The sequence below is a fragment of the Phocoena phocoena genome, chromosome 9 (genome assembly GCF_963924675.1).
Source record: "Phocoena phocoena chromosome 9, mPhoPho1.1, whole genome shotgun sequence".
NCBI lineage: Eukaryota > Metazoa > Chordata > Mammalia > Artiodactyla > Phocoenidae > Phocoena > Phocoena phocoena.
The window spans coordinates 88,028,445-88,048,950 of NC_089227.1; the positions used below are offsets into that span (position 1 = coordinate 88,028,445).

The 20,506-nt window shown below is 41.0% G+C and overlaps 1 protein-coding gene across 1 annotated transcript in view; it reads left to right on the forward strand.

Annotated features, from left to right (window-relative positions):
• Positions 1–20,506, forward strand: part of CALD1 (caldesmon 1) — a 179,471-nt gene that overhangs the window by 63,909 nt on the left and 95,056 nt on the right. Inside the window, exon 2 of the mRNA XM_065883663.1 lies at positions 2,151–2,242. The gene's annotated coding sequence lies outside the window, so the exon portion shown is untranslated. The remainder of the gene's footprint in view (positions 1–2,150; positions 2,243–20,506) is intronic.

Genomic DNA, 20,506 nt, shown 5'->3' on the forward strand with positions numbered 1-20,506 from the left:
CCTGCAGAGAATTTCAGCAGCTGCCTCTGAGCCAGGTCAGTCAGAATCTATGTGTTGGGCACTGAATAAAAAGCTTAAAGGGATCCAGTGAGTAATGGTTCGCCCAGGCATCTATTTGAAGTTGCAAGGTAGCTGACAGTAGAGAAAAATCTTAAAACAAGGAGTAAAGGCTTCATCAGCTTTCTGTCCGTCCATCGTAAATCTGAAAATAGAAAGTATATCTGAAGACAAACTCTACATTTAGTTACTTTGCTATTCACTTTATGGTTTCTCTCAGAAGCCTTTTTATCTCTTTCTCACTAACAAGGTAGTTCATAAACATATGCAGAGTCTCTACAGACCAAACAAAAAAATTTTCCCCTGATCCCTGATTTCTTTATTTTTTCTTTATTCATTCCCAATTTAAAAACTAAAAAAACTGAGGAAATTGGGACCAGGGAAAGGGAAACCAGGCAGATAAACACTGACTCTGCCAGAGGGTTTGGGGAAGGTACTGTGAATTTTTTTCACTGCAAGTTTAAATCTCTTGGTTTGTTCGTTTACAATCCAGGCGAATAACTCCTTGCTTTCTTCTAGTCTATGCCTTAGTTGAAGCCTGAGAGTCAAGAATGGGAGGCCTATGTGGGATGGGTACTCTAATCTACATCAGCAACTGAATGTAGGGAACTTCTTTTAAGGTGCAAATTCCTGGGCACCTCTCTGGAGGTCATGTCATATTTTTTAAAACAGCTCTCCCAGAAGATTTTGATAGGTGGCCAGCCTAAGAACCTCTGTTCTAGGGGGACAGTACACCATAAGTGCCATGAAGCCAGCTACGATGGTTATTTGTTCATTGGCATATCCCCAATATGTTCTTGGCACATAGAGAGGAGCAGGTCTTGGAGCGGAGCCCTCTTACTTGACCCCCACATGTGCCCAGGGCTCAGTGATTTGGAAAAGAATGCTGCATCTTTATCTCAGTGACTCTCAACCTGGCAGCACTGTAGATTCACCGGGGACAGTTGAGAAACACATATGCCTGGGTCCCAGCCCCCCAGATCCTGATTAGGTTGAGCTAGGTACGCTAGATGCATGACAATACAACAGTTGTTTGGACGAGTGCATTTGGGGCAAGTAGGAAGAGGTGGTTGAGGTTGGTGGAGGGGAGCTGAAGATAGCCTGAGTGAGTGCTCAGAAATAAGGAAATGGATGGCACCTTGTCTTGCTGACCAATTTACAGGCCCTCAAGGTTCCTCAATCCCTAGTGTGCAAACCAGCCTTCGTCAGATGGATACAAACCATAGATAACATGCTAGGCAGGTTTTTGTTTTGTTTTTTACCTGTGAAAACTGAAATGAGAATCTAGGAATCCAGGATCAATTTCCAGCAGTGTGATTCCAAGCCAGTCCCTTAAACTCTATGAACTTCTATTTTCTTCCGATGCGAAATGGCAAAGGGTGGGGTGGGGGAAAGCAAGGTATGTTCTTAAGGTCCACTTGAGCCCATTATTCTACTAAATGAAAGGCAAACATTAAAACCCAGAGTTGCATTTTCCATTAGCATCCCTTGTTACATCGTGTTGGGGCAGGTTTAGGGGTGTGATGGTGATTTACTGTCCCAGGTAATTATGTCTTTGGCCCTTCTTATATTTAATATTTATTGCTGTGTTTCAAGTGCAAGAGAGTTAACTCTAGATTATCTACCAGTACTTTTCTATAATTATTTGTAATCCTCTAGAGCCTCCTCTTCTACCTGTTAGCCAAGTTCCTGACAATCAACAGCAGAAAACTTTAGACAAATGTTCCAAAAAGACTTTGAAAGTCTGAGGCTTAGAAGGTTTTGAGCATGAGCTTAGAGAAGGCAGTGTCTCTGACTATGTTCCGAAGCCTGTTGTCTTTGATCGTTGGCACTGGTAGTACTCCCTGCTTTGTACTAACTATACCACCTTCTCCCCTCCATTATTTAGAAGAATTCAGGGACTGACTCTGTAATAATTGTATTTGTTTTCTTTAAAATGCAAATGCACAATATCTATTTATATCTGTGCTTTATTTCCCCTTTACGGTCCTAACCAACAACAGTACCTGAGGGAGAAATTGTATTTTAAAATATGTAGTTCCACGTTAACTAAAATGTATTCCACTTATGTTTCCATCCTCCTTTTATACCAGGTATCATTAAAAAGTTTCAAGATCATCCAATCGAATTCATAGGGATTGGTGATCGACCAGAGGTTCACAAGTGGACATCTGATTGCTTAGCTGTGAGTAGAGTTTACGTGCTCTTGCTGGGGAGGGGCTCTGATCTGAGCAGTTACATAGCCTCTCTGCCTGATTTCCTAAATTCTTGCACCTAAAGATGCATTGTGCGGAGCCAAGCTTTCTGCTATGCTCCTCAGAGTTTACTTACCAAGTAATCTAACAAGTTTGGAAGGAATTGTTTTCCTGCTTTGTAATCTGATTTTTTGCTTTATTTAAAATTTTTTCCTGCATATATAATGTCTTAAGCAAAACTGTCCCCAATCAATAATGAAGTTCTCACTTCCCAAGAAGAATGTTGCTGACTTGAGAGAATAGAGAGATGATGAGTCAGTCTTCAGGGTGAGGAAGCTCACCTTTGAACAGACACCGATGATTTCAGGAGGAAATGCCCCTCACTCTCAGCAAATCCTGCCTACCTGGGAGAAGTTCCACCAGCAGAAGGTCTACCTGGGGAACAGAAAGAGGGGATTTCAGAAGGTAGATGGAGAGGCTAAAGGAAACTTCGCTCATTCGCAATTTTTCCGAGGTTGGCTCTAGTAGGGAGAAAAGTTTTGCTATGGCTGCCGTAGCAAAATACCACAGACTGGGTACATAGCAGATTTATTTTCTCACAGTTCTGGAGGCTGGAAGTTCAAGATCAAGGTGTCAGCAGGTTTGGTTTCTTCTAAGGCCTCTCCTCTTGGTCATCTTTTCCTGTGTCTTCACATGGCCATCCCACTGCCAGCACACATGTTTGGTGCCTCTCTCTCTCTCTCTCCAACATTTCCTCTTCTTAGAAGGGCAACAATCATATCAGACTAAGACCTACCCTAATGACTTCATCTTAACTTCATCACCTCTTTAATGATCTGGTCTTCAAATTTAGTTATATTCTAAGGTACTAGGGGTTAGGACTTCAACACATGCATTTGGGGGGAACACAATTCAGTCCATAATACCCCATCATCTTTTTTTTCTCAGTATGCTGATTTTTAGTTTGTTGCATATGGACTGTTCTCCGATTCTCCTCTCCTGAACTCCCTTAGCATTTATATCACTCTTAGAATATTTGGTTTTCCTACAGTGTGTTGTAGCCCTTTGTACACATCTCTCATTTCCCTATTACATTATATAATTTTTGAAGTTGAAGAGTGTGCCTTTTACATCTTTGGCAGCACTAGAGGAGGTTTTGTAAATGGTAAGCATTTAATAGTACTTATTAAATGACTGGATGAATACATGAATGGATAGATGAGAAGATGCAGTCTCTGAATCTATAATTTATTTGCTTTAAGACTACCTCCAAATGATGATTATTAGTGGTGCGTTCTCCTCACTTGCTGCCTGCCCCCCGGCCCACCAGAGGTGGAAATAAGTCAACGCTGGAGAGAGGGACTGAAAGAAAGATATGGTTAACTGATGGCAGGAGACTTACCTCGCTCCTCAAAGAGTTAGGAGACAGTAAATAGCATGAACCTGCTCCAGATACAGTCACTCTTCTGTGAGAACACTGTCTGGGGAGCCAAGAGGGAAGGACGATGAGTTTAGATTGGGACTTGCTAATTTAAGGGCCTGTGGGACAGCCAAGCGTGTGTGTCTAGAAAACAAGGGATATGCAAGTCTGAAGCCCAGGTGAGAACTAGAGATAGAGATTTTCACAGTCATAACCTATACATAGGAATTAAAACCGTGAGAGTGGGTGACGCCACCCAGAAAGATTGTGGAGCGAGAGGAGCAGTGGTTTAAAAATGCACCAGAAATTGCATGTAGAAAGTTTTCCTGCTAAATAACAGGAGAGGGACCCTCCCAAGAGGAAGAAATCTAAATGCTACTTCTAATGAGGGTTTGTAAGAACATGTGTATTAGCTAATGTGGATATCTATCTATTTCTTTCTCCACTTATTCCTTTGGTCCTATTTTATTCCTTCTTCTGTCCTCTCCTTTAGGGGCTAGGCCCCAAACCATTCCTATGGGGCTTGCCCCAGCCAGCTTTGCTCCCCTCTAGCTAACTTCACGCATGAGCATGTGTTTGACTCTCCAGCTGCATGCCCAGGGATGTCATACATCAACACTTTCCTTTAGGACCATTTTCTTCATCACAGTCAGAGCTGATCAGACTGCACAGTGGGGGAACCCCAGGATTAGACTCCTTAATGTCCAAAGAGACAGAAGGCGGGTCCTTTTTAGGGTCAGGAGGCTGGGACTCCGTTGCCATGGAACATCGTCTTGTCCAGACAGTCAGTAAAGGACTTAGTCGGGGGGAGTGTACCTCCTTTGCACTGAACGCCCTCCTTAGTCCATTGTTCCCTGCTGGTCACCCCATACCTCCTGTGCCCTCAAGAAGGCATTGGTAGTATTTTCGTGTTTCATGCCCAGGCCAGAATGGGGGCTAATGAGGCATGGAGAGGCCAGTCCATGAGTTGTGGTGGCCATAACAAGCTTCTCCTCTCTGGGCCCCACTATCAAATGTCATTTCTAATCGGGCCATGTTTACCCCAGCACTGAATTTCCCAACTTTTTCCTGCTGAGTTTGATGCAAACAAAATGGGGAAAGCTATTCATTCATTTCTCCTTTATTTTCTAAAGTGTCATTTCTTTTCCTTGCTTTTTTTTCTTTCTCCATTGGTTCTCTTTCTTTAGCAGAAACCCTTGATCTTTCTTTGGATTGTCTGATTATTAGTGGAAGAGGCTATCAGAGGTCTGTAAGTTTCCTCCTCCTCTGCATACTCCCTTCCATTTCTTAAAAATGAACTTTGAGATATCAGATTTTTTTAAGTACCCCTCACTTCCATACTTTCCTCTTGATATTCTTCAAGTTGCCAGGAAAAAGATGCCATTTTTCGCTCAGTTACCTAAAATGCCAATGACACCTGTGTCAGTGATTTTTACATAAATTGCTGTTTGTATAAAATGAGAAAGGAGAAATTCTGAAGTCAAGAGAAAACAGCGCTGCAATCCATGAATGGCCTAGTGGGGTGTTCCAAGTGAATAGTGGCCAGTGGCCAGCAGAGGTGCCTCCCGACTGTGTTTCATTAATATCAGTCAGCCATAGAATTTGGAGAGAAAGATAATTTTCCTATGAGCATGTAAAAGAAGTGCTTTGAGTTGTAAGCACCTAGCAGGCTTTACCCTGTTTTAGAACAGCATAAATGGGTGTTTTTATAACCACTGTGGGCCAATATTTTTGGAGTCAGTGGAAGCTCCAGATGGAATGGAAAGAGAAGGGTTTTTTCCCTTCCGCTTTTCTGGAGTTTTGCAGAACAATCCTCCCTGGACACCCTTGACAAAGTGTTCAGTCTCCTGTTTAGTTCAATGTGCCCATACTTGTTATAGCAGGATCTGAAGGGGGTCTTTCTTACACTAATAGTCTTTTCTACAGATTTCTGGTAGTGACTGTAGAATGAGGCTCATATGTGAAAAGCTCTTGAATCTGCCTCATCTCACCCTGAGAAGACTGCTCTCAGGTCCTTGTCATGGGGTATAAAGAGGAAAATACACCGTGAGACCAAGTGTGGTTAGGAATTGAGGGGACACAAGGAACATGGGTTCTCATGGTCTTCCCAATTCTGGAAACTTTCATGATAAGGAAGGTAAGAGGACATTCCAGCATCACCATGTGCAGATTTTGTAATTCTGGCCAAGTGATGGTGTTTCCTTGGCCAGGGAATTGCACCTGGCGTTAAGGCCTTAATTGTACCATGGAGAACACCTTCCTGCCTAGCACAGCTATTGATGGAAAGAGGTTGTGTCAGGGTGGGCAAGCCAAGATCAGGGCACAGATAGCAGGGAGAAAAACCAACAATGGTGCCAGGAGCTCTTGTCTAGAACTCCTTTCCAGACTTTGATTTCAAAAAGCATGAGTGAGTACGCAGTAAAGAGGAAAAACTGGTCGTGCTAATTAGCGTTCAAACAAAACTATCCAAAGTCTGAGGTTCTAACTGTGACAGGATTTGTACAGTTCAAGGACACAGACTCAGCTACTCCCAAACTTTGCTTTGGGATGTTCAACGAAACAAAGCTGTAAACATCTTGCACTAGTCCACGCAGCAGTCCTCCGATAGGATTTAAAGGCTCAATCTGGGGGGAAAAGACTGAGACATTTTCCTTCCTACTATTCTCTGTATCCCAAATCCAACTTACTGCCAAATTAAATCTAGGTTTTTCTTAAAATCGACTTTTACTGGAGGAAAAGGCAGAGCTGCATTCCCTGAAACAGATATTTTAAGGCCCAACTTATTATTTGGGGGTTTTTCTCCTTCTTTTTGCTAATTCAAAACAAAATGTCTATCATTCATGCTAACACCAGCCTTTAAGAGCTGGAGACAAATGGAGTCTGAATATTCACGCCAGCATGGTACAAATGAGCTGTGATTTCAGGATACTGGCTGTTTCTCTGACAGGGGAAAAGAGAGGTTGACTAGTTTAATATCTTTGGCTGAAAACACTTTGTTAAAGAGGGATGGAGACGGCCAACATTAATATCGAGTCCTGTTATTTAATGACCAAGAATGACATACTGTGGAATGGGGCATCCTGAGTCTGGGGAAAAGTGTGTTTATCATATCCAGAGGATACAGAGAGGGAGCGAATACAAACATGTGGTGGTTCTGATGGAAGGAGCTCTTCTAAAAGCATTTTCTCCAAGTTCTTCAAAGAATTCCTCCAATAAGTGTATTATACCCATGATTGTGAATCTGATTCCATCACAGACTCACAAGATTTATAAACATAAAGACATTTGTTATAATGAGAGACTCTGGGGACATATCTACTGCCTCCCCCAGATTGCTGGCTAATGGTTTAGAAATAAAACGTGCAGTTGTAAGTTGGGGTTGATGGGGGAGGTCTGTGACCCCTTTAGCACCATCTGTCCTTTCTCTTGTTCCTCAAACACACATATTCAGGTCACTTAGTAATTTATTCACTCTACAGCTATATATTGAATTGGAACTTCTCCATCCAGGGCTGTATTAGATCTGGGCTGCATTAACAATTCTGGTGTTCCTCCATTCCTTCCTATAAAATGGACTCTTTTTTTTGTTTGTTTGTTCAATGCAATGAAAATTTAGTGACTCAGATAATATATTCATTTACGTAAATTGTGATTTCTGATACTTTATTTTTCATTGTCCTCATCTTGACAAAGAGTCATAATATTTTACATTTCTCTGCCCTCTCATCCACCCATCATTCTAATTATGTGGTTTATAGGCAAAACACTGCAGTGTTTTGTAATTCTGCTTTTCTGAAAATCTTTTTGAAGAATAATGCTTAATCGCCCCCTTCCTTATTTATTTCCTAAATTCTGGTTTTCATGAAGAACTTTTTAGGGGGTGAACGTAACTGTAGTATCAAAATAATTGAAAATTAAGAGCAAAGTAAGGGTTTGTGGCATTTTTATTGGAACGCTCGTAAGAATCAAAGGTGAGAGACCCAAGGAGAGTCACCATGAAACCAGTGGCCCTTAAGCCACAGGGCCCCTCACTTGAACAGACCTCTGCCACACCCTTGCCTCATTTTTTACATTTAACATTGCATTCTCCTTCTTAAAGGCCTCCCAAGTAATTTTCAGGTCCTACAATATCTGAGTCTGCCCTAAGATTGACACAAACATATAATCTTGGATGATTTTGCTTCCTGTCTAAAACTAATTAAATGAAAAAGCAAAGAAATAGTCAAAGTGTGAAGTGATGTAATTTATTTTTTTAAGGTTTTAGGACAAATTCAGCTTATTTTCTAAAGTGAACCTCACTTAAATGAAATAATAGATCAGTTTGCCAAAGCCCAAATGAATATAAACAGGAGATTGATTTTTATTTCACTAATAAACGTCAAATATGGACTCACCCTAACATCAAGCAAGCCAAATCCTCCTGGCAGGAAACAGCTTCTAGTCAGGGGCATTTGTAGAGGAGCATAGAGCCTTCAGGCAGTCACACGATCATTTCATCAACGGGGTTTACGCCATAAGCTACCTCGTAAACATTATGCGTTTACAGGTCTTGTGAGACGTAGCATGGTGTTGTGATTAAAAGCACAGACTCTAGGGCTAGGCTGCCTGGATGTAAATCCTAGCTCTACTATTTGCTAGCTCTGTGACCTTGGGCAAATGACACACCTGCTCTGGGCCTTAGTCTTTCTATCTGTAAACTGGAGACAATAAGGATTGTTATAAAGATTTAAGCTGGTATTTATAAAGTTCTTAGAACCGTGCTGGGTACATGGTGCGTGCTATATAACCGTTGGCTAACTAAATAAGCTCCATCTAGAGTGCGCGCTAATGTGAATTCACTTGTAAGTTTATTCTTGTAAGTCCTCACACATGATAGCCATTAAGGAAGGACTGTATAAATCAGGGGTCACAAACCAGCAGCCTGAGGCCCACACTGACCTGCAAATGTGCTTCCTTTGCCCAGCATGGTTTTCTTAAAATTTTGAATTTGAATTCTTTTAGGGATGCATGCATTCTCCATTTCTCCGTAGGCCACCACTCCCCAAGTTTGTCATCCCTGGTGTAAATGAGTGAACACGTAATGCATGAGCACTGCTACAGTTAGCGGCAGCTTTATGGCTCATTGGAGTAGGCAGATGGAACCAATGAGCCATTTCCACTCCCTGAGGCCCTACCTGATTAGTCTACCCATTCCTATTTATATACTAGATGTCACAGAACAGAAATAGAAAATAGGATAATTTGAATAAGTACCTTCATGAAGCAGAGATGTGCACTGCCTAATATCGCAAGATCATTTTCATCACTGACGGAGTTAACAAAGGCAATGTCAGCCATGGCCAGCTAGGTTATGCTGGGGTCAGGGACAACTCAAAATTTCAGTGACTTAACCAACAAAGGTTGGTCACACATACTTTCTCTCTAACCCTGGATAGGCTGGGGTCTCTGGTCCACATCATTGCCATCCTTACTTGGGGACCCTGGCTGAGAGCTGCTATCTGGAAATATTGCTGGCTACCATGGTAGAGAGAAAAAAAGCTCTGAAGGGTCTAATATCAACAAATGGTCTGTCCCGGAAGTGACATGACACTTCTGCTCACAACTCATTGGCCAGAGCTAGTCACTTGGCCCCAGCTGACCACAAGGAGGCCCAAAGTACAGTTCTGTAAGGTGCCTAGAAGGGGCAAAACAGGAACACGGGGCAAACGGCACTAATGGCCAGAGCTGTGGAATTTTGGAACTTGGGTTTTTAGGCCAGAAGCTTGTCAATAAGTTCAACTCAGCAGCCGTTCCCATGCATCTATAAAGTCAGAGCAAAGCACCCGGCACTGTGAGGGGATGTAAGAGGAGATGGTTCAACTCAGCAGCCGTTCCCATGCATCTATAAAGGCAGAGCAAAGCACCCGGCACTGTGAGGGGATGTAAGAGGAGATGGTTCAACTCAGCAGCCATTCCCATGCATCTATAAAGGCAGAGCAAAGCACCCGGCACTGTGAGGGGATGTAAGAGGAGATGGTTCAACTCAGCAGCCATTCCCATGCATCTATAAAGGCAGAGCAAAGCACCCGGCACTGTGAGGGGATGTAAGAGGAGATGGCAGACCCTGACATTCGGCAGCTTCACACTTGCTCAAGAGAAAGAGAGGTTATAAAGCATTTGAATAACAAAGTCATATAGTATTGACCGTCAAAAAGCCCAGTGCTAACAATGCTGCAGAAGTTGAAAGCGAGGATGATTCTGGAATAAAGATAGGACTGAGCTACACTCTAGAAAAAGATATGGGATTTGCAGGAGGAGTGGAGGGCACTTCAGGTTACAGGAGAGAGGAAACAGGGACAGAGGCCCAGAGGCAGAAATACCAGCTGGATTGTAGCAGAACTAAGGAGTTGGCCTGGCTGTGAGTTGTGTTTGCATGTGAGTGTGAGTCAGGAGTGGCATTGGGTACAGTGGAGCCATTCCATGGAGGGCCTCCGAGGTCGACAGGAAAACAGGATGGTGGCGTGTGGGAGAAGATCATCCCTCCTCACTAACCCGCTTCGTAACCTAGGCACCTAAACCTTCCAGGCATCAGCTTATTCCCCAAACCAAGAGTCATGGATGCCCAACCTTCCCAGATCCCCAGGGCAGTCATTGAATGGAGACAGTAGTAAACCTTGGGTCGCTCCTGTTTCCAGTTTCAGGCATATTTGATCGCTTATCCTGCTAACAAAGAATATTCAAGTTCAAGTGAAACAGCCTCTCATTGCTGGGGTCAGTTCAGCCCTTTTGCTATGGAACATCTGTTTTTGAAATTCGGCTGAGACCCTGACTTAAATCTGATTAACTTAAAAAGCAGCAAGAGAACATCTTGTTTTCATGAATGTCCAGGGGCTGCGTGTCAACAAATTAAAGGTCTGTTTGCGGTATTCAAAGTAGAAAAGCTGGTCGTGAGATATTCTGCCACCGGAGTAAATTTATTACGGGCTGTTCATTTCTTGGAATCATGAACCAAAATTTGAAAAAACAAAGTGGGCCAGCTACATTTAAATCAGCAAATTTCTGCTTGATGGCGGGTGAGAAACATGCTTTTGTTGTCAGAAGGTCACTGAGCTGGATGATTTCTAGAAAGATACCCTCCGCTTTAGCCGTGTGAAGTTAATATCTTAAGTGGCTTCCCTGTGTCTATATCAATTCCAGCAGATAGTATCTCATAGGTCATTATTTGTACATTACTTTCACAGGATCTGAGGTTGGAGAGAAAGGGTGAGAATAGTTCACCATCCCTCAAACCTGACTAGCTACTTTACTCTTCATTCCCTTCTTTAGGACAGAAAAGTAGAGAAGAGTTCGATTTATCAGCACCTAGAAGAGCATGTGCCTGGCAAATAATAGATGCTGATATGTATTTAATAAATACAAACTCCAGTCTCATACATTTATGTTCCCTTTATGAATGCATGTCTGTAGTGTATTAATATCATTCTTGTTTGAAAAAGCTATTACTGCTTATATCGTATTTTAACCCAAAGAAAACCATTAGTCACTCCTGTAGTTCTCTCATAGCAGCTTGTATTTTTCATTCCTAACCCTTGTCGCAGTTTGTATTTTATTTGTTTATTGCCTGTCTCCACCATCAGACTATAAGCATGGTGAGGGCAGGGTAGTTGCATTCACAACTTACTTGCTACACCCAGTAAGGTAGCAAATGGTACTTCATAAATGTTTGTTGAATGTTCTTATTGAAGTTATCATTGTGATGATGGTTGTAGAGCCTTTACCACTCTTGAATATATATGAATTTAAACACAGTGAAGAAGACATTAGGGCTTAAAATGCAGTTGAATGTGGAGAGGCTTTTTGTGTGATGACACACTCCCATTCATTTGGCCATACACTCTCTCTCTCTTTTTTTTTAACATCTTTATGGGAGTATAATTGCTTTACAATGGTGTGTTAATTTCTGCTGTATAACAAAGTGAATCAGCTATACATATACATATATCTCCTCCCTCTTGCATCTCCCTCCCACCCTCCCTATCCCACCCCTCTAGGTGGTCACAAAGCACCGAGCTGATCTCCCTGTGCTGGGCAGCTGCTTCCCACTAGCTATCTATTTTACATTTGGTAGTGTATGCCACTCTCTCACTTTGTCACAGCTTACCCTTCCCCCTCCCCATGTCCTCAAGTCCATTCTCTAGTAGGTCTGCGTCTTTATTCCCGTCTTGCCCCTAGGTTCTTCATGACCTTTTTTTTTTTTTTTTTTTTAGATTCCATATATATGTGTTAGCATACAATATTTGTTTTTCTCTTTCTGACCTACTTCACTCTGTATGACAGACTCTAGGTCCCATACACTCTCTTGAAGGTCATGGCGGGATGGGTTGGTCTAACCATCTCTATGTTCTCAACTGAAAGTTGTCAGCCCACATCTGCCATGTAGCTGGCCAAGATTAATGTCAAAACACGTGGCAATAGTTTAGGATTCTTTTTTTCTCTCAAATAGTTAACTCATTCCTGGTAGAATTATACCTATGACATTAGCCTTATTAGTAATAAATTTTGATCCAGGAAGCTACGTGGTAGAGGCAGTACAAGGATCTACAGTCAGAAAGATATTTCAGGTGTCTGATAGGCATATAACTTAATGTGCTTGTCTGGTGGTCACTGTTGACCTTTCTGATGGTCGAGCAAACTACCAACACTTTAGCTTGAGTGGAAACAAAGTGGATTCACTTGCTGTATTTTACTTTGGCTGCCTGTGTAGACAGCGTTGAAATGGGACTGACTTGTGGGTTCTAAAGAATCTCAAGAGAAATGCTCATTCATTTACAAGAGGTGCAATTCCACATTACTTTCTTGCTTTGTATACTTGAAAACATTCCCAAAGAAACAAAGTTGGATGCAGAAAAAATAATGGGAGAAAAGAAAAATAATACTCTGAATGCTGAACAATTCTACTTTAATAGGTTGATCTGTCTGCCAGCTGGCCTCAGTGTTGACTACTTGTAATATATACTTTTGGTAGGCCGCAAGTAGTTCTTGGAACTGTTTATATTAGATTGCAGAAACTTAATTATTCTAAAATTGGCAGGACTCACTTCGGTTACTTAATACAAAGTTGCTTAGTCATCTTTATACATGGTGTGGACAGCATTGTTTAAGTGTGAAAAATTGGGAAATGCAAATGTGCTCCAAAGAGATTACAGGTCAGGTAGAAAAATAAGAAGGTATAGTTGTTTCAAGATGCTTGGCAGGTGTTTGCCACATGTTTTAATTTGACAAGTTAGGTGACTGTTGAGTTGAAGTCCTTGATTACAAGTATTTTTCCATTTTCTTTGTGGATTTTGTCAGAAGTAAAAAGCTGCTGCTGCTGCTTGTTAAATCATATTCTAATCCTACATTTTGCAAAGTACATGTTTCCCAGCGAGAGTGTGAGGAACTCTAGAATCAACCATTGGAATAGCTTTTCTGTTTTCCGAAACAAACAAAGATGTCATTTCAAGCCGGTCATCACAAAGATCCTTCTTTTGAATCTTCTGATTTGAACACTTTTCTTACTGTACTTTAACTACTACCTTCCAAGTGCAATACAGATTTATAGAGCTTCAGCAAGGAAAGAGGCAGGCAAAATGAGTTTCTTCCATGTATTTTAGAGTCTGAGGTGGCGCCAGAGGTCTCCAGTTTTTCCAGGAATGCCCATGGCAACCTCACACTCTTCCTGTGACCTGGGCAGGGGCTTCTAAGAGAGATGGTGAGAAAAGATAAAGGTCCTATAGCCAATGGGTAGTGACACCAAGCCTGGGAGGGTAGGTTCCCAAGAAAACATCCAGAACAGGGCCTTATGTTTCTAATTACTGAGCACGGTTACAGAGTAAATTCAGGCAACACTTTTTTAGACTGATGGGAGCATTTAAATCAGCTCTGAATGTCAGTGTTTTCTAATTATGATGGAGGAGTGGCAAGGCATCTCCAAAGGCCTTGGAAATTTGGGGCGTTTCAGTTCAACCCTAATTCTCTTCTTTTCTTATTCAACATATGTCTTCTTTGTCCTTCTTTTTCTTTGAAGGTCCCAGAACAGACTGATTCCCTCAGTTACAAATGTCTAATACCCCTCTTTCCTGAAAACAGAATGTCTTTCTAAGACAAGTTTCTTTTCCACTAGAAGAAAACAACTACAACTACAAATCACAGTATAAAATAGAGCTTCCTAGTGAACCACCATCCCCAAGGTTACTAAGAGCTCAACTGGAGGCATGGCCTTTTGATCATGTCTTAGCCAAGTTCATCTGTTTACCAATGAAATCCAAAAATAAGCAATGCCCCAGAATCCATTTTAATTCAAGTGTGAACTTAGTGCTGACTCTAAGAAAAAATAGTCAAGAACTTTGAAGGGTCACAAGAATGAGTAATAACCTCAAGGAGATTATAATCTTCTAGGGAAGACAGATATATACTTAGTCATTAAAATACCAACTCCAATAATATAGGTATCAGTACAAACTCTTATCAGTGAGTACAAGGTTCAGAGATCCTGTAGTCTCATGCTAGTCTTAAGCAGGCCTGCGCTATGAGCCATTTCTTACTTGAAGGAAAGTCCAGAAATTCCCAAACTAACAAGTGGGTGAAACTACCATGTAAATGATTCATGTGAAAGGAAGGAGGAAGAAGTCTAGGCACTTTTCAATTTATTATTTAACTTCTTTGCAAATTTACATGTTTAAATTGTGTATTATGTCCAAAGACATAAGGGATAACGTCCCTTGGTTTGGTTTCAAAGCTTATCGTCTTAGATTATAAACCCCCAGAAGATAGTCTCTAACTCGCTTCCTAATTCCAGAACACAGTAAATGCATTTGATGATCATGATGAATAGATGTTTGATAACTTACTAGGGAATAAATAGTCCCTGATCGTAATAGCATGTCCTCCATGTGCAAAAATGTTGCCAGTAACAGAGTACCTCTAAGACATACCTTTGAATTGTTCCCAGCAGTGTAAATGGATTTGCATCCTGCCATCTAAACTCTGTCACCTTGCTAATGTCTTATATTAGCAGAATATCTGGCTAAGGCTCTGGATCTTCTTGTTGATCTCTAAATTGGAAATATTAGATGAAAAACCAATCACAAGGAGCAGACTCATGGGTTACTGATATTTTTATAGCCGAGTAGACCAGAAAGGCCAGAGTCATGCACAAGTAAAGCTCTTGTTATGTAAAATATAATGACCTCTGTACCATGTCTATAACTGGTAAAGACCCATGGCCTCCGATCTTTTGTTCCAAATAAGCCGCTCTTAGGCCTTGTTATGCAATTCGAAGTGTGATCTCTCCTCAGACAGTATCTCAGCTTCTTTTGCATTCACTGAGCATTCATTTCACTTTCTCAGTTGCAAGTGTGCTCAGAGCAGCAAGATTGCAGATCCAAAAGACCCTCCACAGGAGGACAAAGAAGTTACTAATGAGAGGATTAAAAGAGCACATCCGTGCTTTGAAAGGCTGACCCTACCATACCCCTCATTGTATTCCATCTTCCGTAGGAGACTGTAAGGTCTTTGAAGACAGACACCATGTCTTACACATCTTCATGTCTCTGAACTGCATAACATTACTTTCCTTGGTAAAGTCATTTTGTATTAGGAGTTGGAAGGCTTCACAGGGGGGCTGTCCAATAGAGCTTTCTGTGATGACAAAAATGTTCTCTGCATGGTCTTACATGGAAGCCACTAGACACATGTGGCCACAGAGCACTTGCAATGGGGCTGGTGAAGCGGAGGCACTGAATTTCTAATTTAATTTTGATAAATTTAAACTCCCTCATGTGACAACTGACAACCATATTGGGCAGCACAGCCTTAGGATCTCAAAAAATATCTTTTCACTACAGCCCTAAACAGATGGCTATTTCACCTCTACCAGACTATTTCCAGTAATGGGGGTTCACATTTTCTCAGCAGCCCTACCCATTGTCGAATAGTTCCATTGGGGTCAGGACCCCACCCTGATGTGACATCGGAATTAACCTCTGTCATCAGGCGTGCATTTAGAAAGCACATTTATGAATTCTTTAAGCATAGCTATGCATTTATTTTCTTACCTGGGTGTAAGAAATTTCTTACAGATTGGTGTAGAATTTCTGTCTGTGGTAGGATTCGCTCCCACGCCTTTTGATGCTTTTTCTCTTCCTTAGGAACCAAGAGAGCAGCAGTGACCACATGCCTTTTCTGATTTGATATGTTCTGTTCTGTGTCTTTCGGCCTAATTCTCCTGGAATTTGCCAAAGAAAAGAATTTCAGGCTCTCAAAAAGGGTGCCAAAGGAACCGTGTTCCAAATTTTCACTTCTCTTGCTCTTCTAAGAAAACTTTTCAGGTTGGCTTAGAGATTGGCCTAAATATCAGGCCTGGTTTCCCACTGATTGGTCATGGTTAAGGAACTGATACCAAAGCCCTATTTGTCTCAGTCTCCTTTCTTTAAATAGAGGTGAATCTACTTTTCTCACTTGGGAGGGTCAGTGATAGCCATGGGGTTTTGAACAGCTTAAAGTGTTCCAAATGGGTGGTAACACTTGGAGATGACACATAAAGTCCCTAAGTGTGTGGTCTTCCCCAGTGTGGAAACCAGTGTAGACAAACACCATTCCTTCACAAATCTAACATGCCCAGTACCTGCTCCTCCTAAGGTGGAAGAGAGGCCACAAAGACCTTGACTTTTGTTACGTTAAGTCTTTCCATTCTCCTGTTTGGCAAATGGAGAAATACAAGTAGAGAGAAAGTAATGATAAAAGACTGAGCAGGGGAGGAAAGAAAGAAGAAGCCATAACCTGTTAACCTGCTCTCAGTAGGGCACTGAGTTCTAGATTCCAATGATGAGAGAAAAGAAACAACTTGAGAAGGCAGAGCTCCTCAGGTTGATCCCACTCATTCTTATTTCTATGTTGCTGGTCTTGACACATGTGTCTCGGTGATTGCATTTTTTTTAAGTAGCATAGATTTTTGGAACAAAGTGGTGAAGGTTGAGCTAAAGTTAAGTCCAAACGGTATGTTAGAATCCATGTGTTTATTTGGTTTTTGATTCCCAAATAAACAGTTTAGCTGAGAAAAGAGCAAAGCAGGTTGATAAATTGATTTTTTTTGAAAAAGACAAAAGTTCATTTTCTATAGTCAGAAAGAAAACACTGCCAGATTTACTGCCACTACTGCAAATGTGGGTTTATATAACTTTTGAGATTCATATATAGTCTATTACCAAGGTCTTTAATTAACTTTGTAAACACTGATCAGTCAGTAAAGTACACAGATGAATCAGCTTGAGTTACATTTTCCACTCTCAGAATGGTAAAATCGAGAATAAAAATCCAACGGTTCAAATCAGCTGCAATTTCTGAGTGCCTGCTATGTCGCAAGAGTGAAAAGATTTTTTAAAGACTGTATCTATTCATAAGGTGCAGAATCTTAAGAATGAAAGCATGTGGAAAGTAAAATATAGGTAACATATTTAAGTAGTAGTTAGAACAACTAATAAGCGGTGGCAAGGCAGTAGATTATTAAGTACCAAAGTGAATGATGGATATTCAAGTAGTGAGATATCACTACCAAACTAGAGTCCTCAGGAAAGGCATGAAGGCAGTGAAATCTGAGCCAGAAATGCACAACTGAATAGAACATGGACGATAAAGAGGAGAGGGGCTCTCACTCCAGATGGATGGAATGGTATGAATAAAGGGGCAGAGGTAGAAAATTATATAACACATTTGAGAGGTAATAAAATAATTTTATCTAGGGTGCCATGGGATGACCAGCTTGAAAGGAAGGTTAATGCTTTCTAAATCAGAAAATTAGAAGAGAATGCACAGAGGTATCCAAACACTCAAATGTGGAAAGAAGGAAGCATGTATATGCCATGTGTGATGCATCCATCTTTGCTGGATTGGAGAGCAGATACAGAACTGTAGTATTACATGGAGTAGGATGGAACCTTGGACGTTATCTGTCCAACCGTTTCATTTTACAGAGAAGAAAGGCTCAGAGAGGGTCATCCCATGTCTCCTAAGTCTGAGTCCAGGTCACTGTTTGTGGAGTGGGAGATTTAAGGATTGAGGTGAGTGAAGATAATTTGAAGAGCAGAGGTGGAGAATCTGCTGGCGTGTGTTATACCCAGAAATCACCCGGGACATGCAGGATGAAGAGAGGCATCACTGAGTTGCAGTGATGGCCCAACTGAAGTTAACATAAACCTTTAGGGTAGACAAAACATGGTCCCTGACTTTCTCCCACAAAGCCTTGAATCTCAAGAACAAAAACCAGAAAGCAAATGATGGGTGTGATCCAAGGTCGAAGATGGCTGTGATCGGCCTGGTGGAAGTTTAAAAGAGCAAGAAAGTCTGAAATAAAAGTTCCTGGAAGGCAGGAACCTTTTCAGTCTTCTTCACCATTATATCTCCAGTGCCTAGAAGAGAACCTGGCACATAGTAAATGCTCAGTAAATGCTCATCGAAAATTGATGGTATAAATGTTTTTGTGGGGCTTCATGGACGTAGTTGGACCATGTAATTTTACAGTGGGTATACAATGATAACTAGTCAAACAGGGATCTAATAACAGTTATCAGTGTTGAAAGACTAGAGTTCCTTGCAATAATAGAGAAATTCTTACGCTGGAGATGAGGACACAGTGGATAAGAGGAGGAAAGTATAAAATGAAGAAGCACTAAAATTTCAAAGAAAAGTATGCAATGAAGCGGTCCAGATATGATCATCCTAGTTTAAGAATCTTACAAAGAAGTAACAATAAAATAACAGAAGTTTAATAAACATTTGCAAGGTTTGATTTAGTTATCTCCCAGACATGATAATTCTCTGAACTAAACCAAATAGGTTTGAAATTGAAGAGGATTGAATAATTTTTAAGATCACTTCTTACCTGAGTTTAAATGATCCAATGAATTAAACTGGAGATCACTGACAGTAGTCTTCTCAGAATTTCTCAGTAGGAGGTGGGGGAGGGAGGCACCCTTACCTACTTCCTGAAAGGGAAAGCAATTCCTAGAGGGGAATAGTGGGTTAGTTCAAGAATATTATTGTGGTTAAGAGCACACACTTTGAAATTCTTTAAAATGGGGATTATAATAGCTACCTCACAGATTTATTATAAAATAGATAGATAAAATAAGAACACATATTTTTAAATGGCCCAGCAGAGCTACCGAGCCACAAAATGACATGGAGGAAACTTAAATACATATTGCTAAGTGAAAGAAACCAGTCTGAAAAGACTACATGCTCTGTGATTCCAACTACACAACATTCTGGAAAAAGCAGAGCTATAGAAACAGTTTTAAAAAAGGCAATGGTTGCCAAGGGCTGGAGTGGGGGAGGGAGGGAAGGATGCCTCGAAGGAGAACAGGGACTGTTTAGGGCAGTGAAACTATTCTGTCTGTTGCTATAATGGTGGATACGTGACATTTTGCGTTTAGCAAAACCCATAGAATGTACAATACAAAGTGTGAAACTTAATGTGATCCATGGACTTTAATTAATAATAATGTATTGATATTGGTTCATGAATTGTAACAAATGTACCACTGCAAGATTTTAATAATGGGCTGTATTAGTTTGCCAGGGCTGCTGTAACAAAGCACCACAGACTGGGTGGCTTAGAACAGAAACTTATTATCTCACAGTTCCAGAGGCTAGAAATCAAAGTGTCAGCAGGGTCCCCCTGAAGACCCCAGGGAAGGGTCTGTTCAACAACTCTCACCCAGCTTCTGGTAGCCTCAGGTGTTCCTGGCTCTCCATATTCTCATGGCATTCTCCCTGTGTTTCCACATCATATGTGGAAACACATATGTATATCTGTCTCTATGTGTATATCTGTCTCTATGTCCAAATTTCCCCTTTTTATAAGGGCACCAGTCATACAGGATTAGGGCTATCCTAATAACCTCATCTTAACTTGACCACATTGCAAAGACACTATTTCTAAATAAGGTAACATTCTGAGGTGCTGAGGAGTAGGACTTCAACATATCTTTTGGTGGGGAATACACATTTCAATGCAAACACAGAAAAAACTGGGCGGGGGTGAAGGAGAGGGAATATATGGGTACTCTGTACTTTATGTTCAATATTTCCTTAAACTTAAAACTAAGAAATAAACCCCATTAATTTTTTTAAATAGTTTAAAAAAATGCCCCAGCACATAGCACATATTCAGTTAATGTTGCTTTTGGAAGTTGCATTAACTTATTCAGAGTCCCTGACAGAATAGATTTTATTCTTGATGCATTCCAAGACCAATACTGGCACTGCCCTGAAATCCCAAGGACTTCCTCCAACCCATTCGCCATTCAGTTTATGATGATTTGAAGATAGATAGAGCTTAGCTTTCTCTACAGATTTCTCCCGCCAATAACAGAGTACTGGCCTGCATGCCACCATTTCCTGCCTCGACTGTATTTACACCTGTGTGTATGTGCATGCCCACACATACATGCACATACACACATGCACACACATACACAGACACACACACACACACACATGCACACCCACGTACACATCTAAGAGGGCTTCTTACCTGACACCAACCACGTCCCAAACAAAAGCAGAAACAGTAGGTCTCCTTATAAATTTGTCACAGAAAATAACTCTAGTGAGGGCCACATGCCCGTAAAGGAAAAAGAAAAGAGCTTTGCGAATATAAAACATAGTAATAGTTAGAATTCTTGGTTGAAAGATGCACATCAGAAATTAAACTCAATTTTTTTTTAAGAATCCTAGATTGGATTTAATAAATAGACTTTAATTCCCAATAGATGGAGGGAAATGGAGAAGGAAAAAAAAAGTATCAGAGAATGAG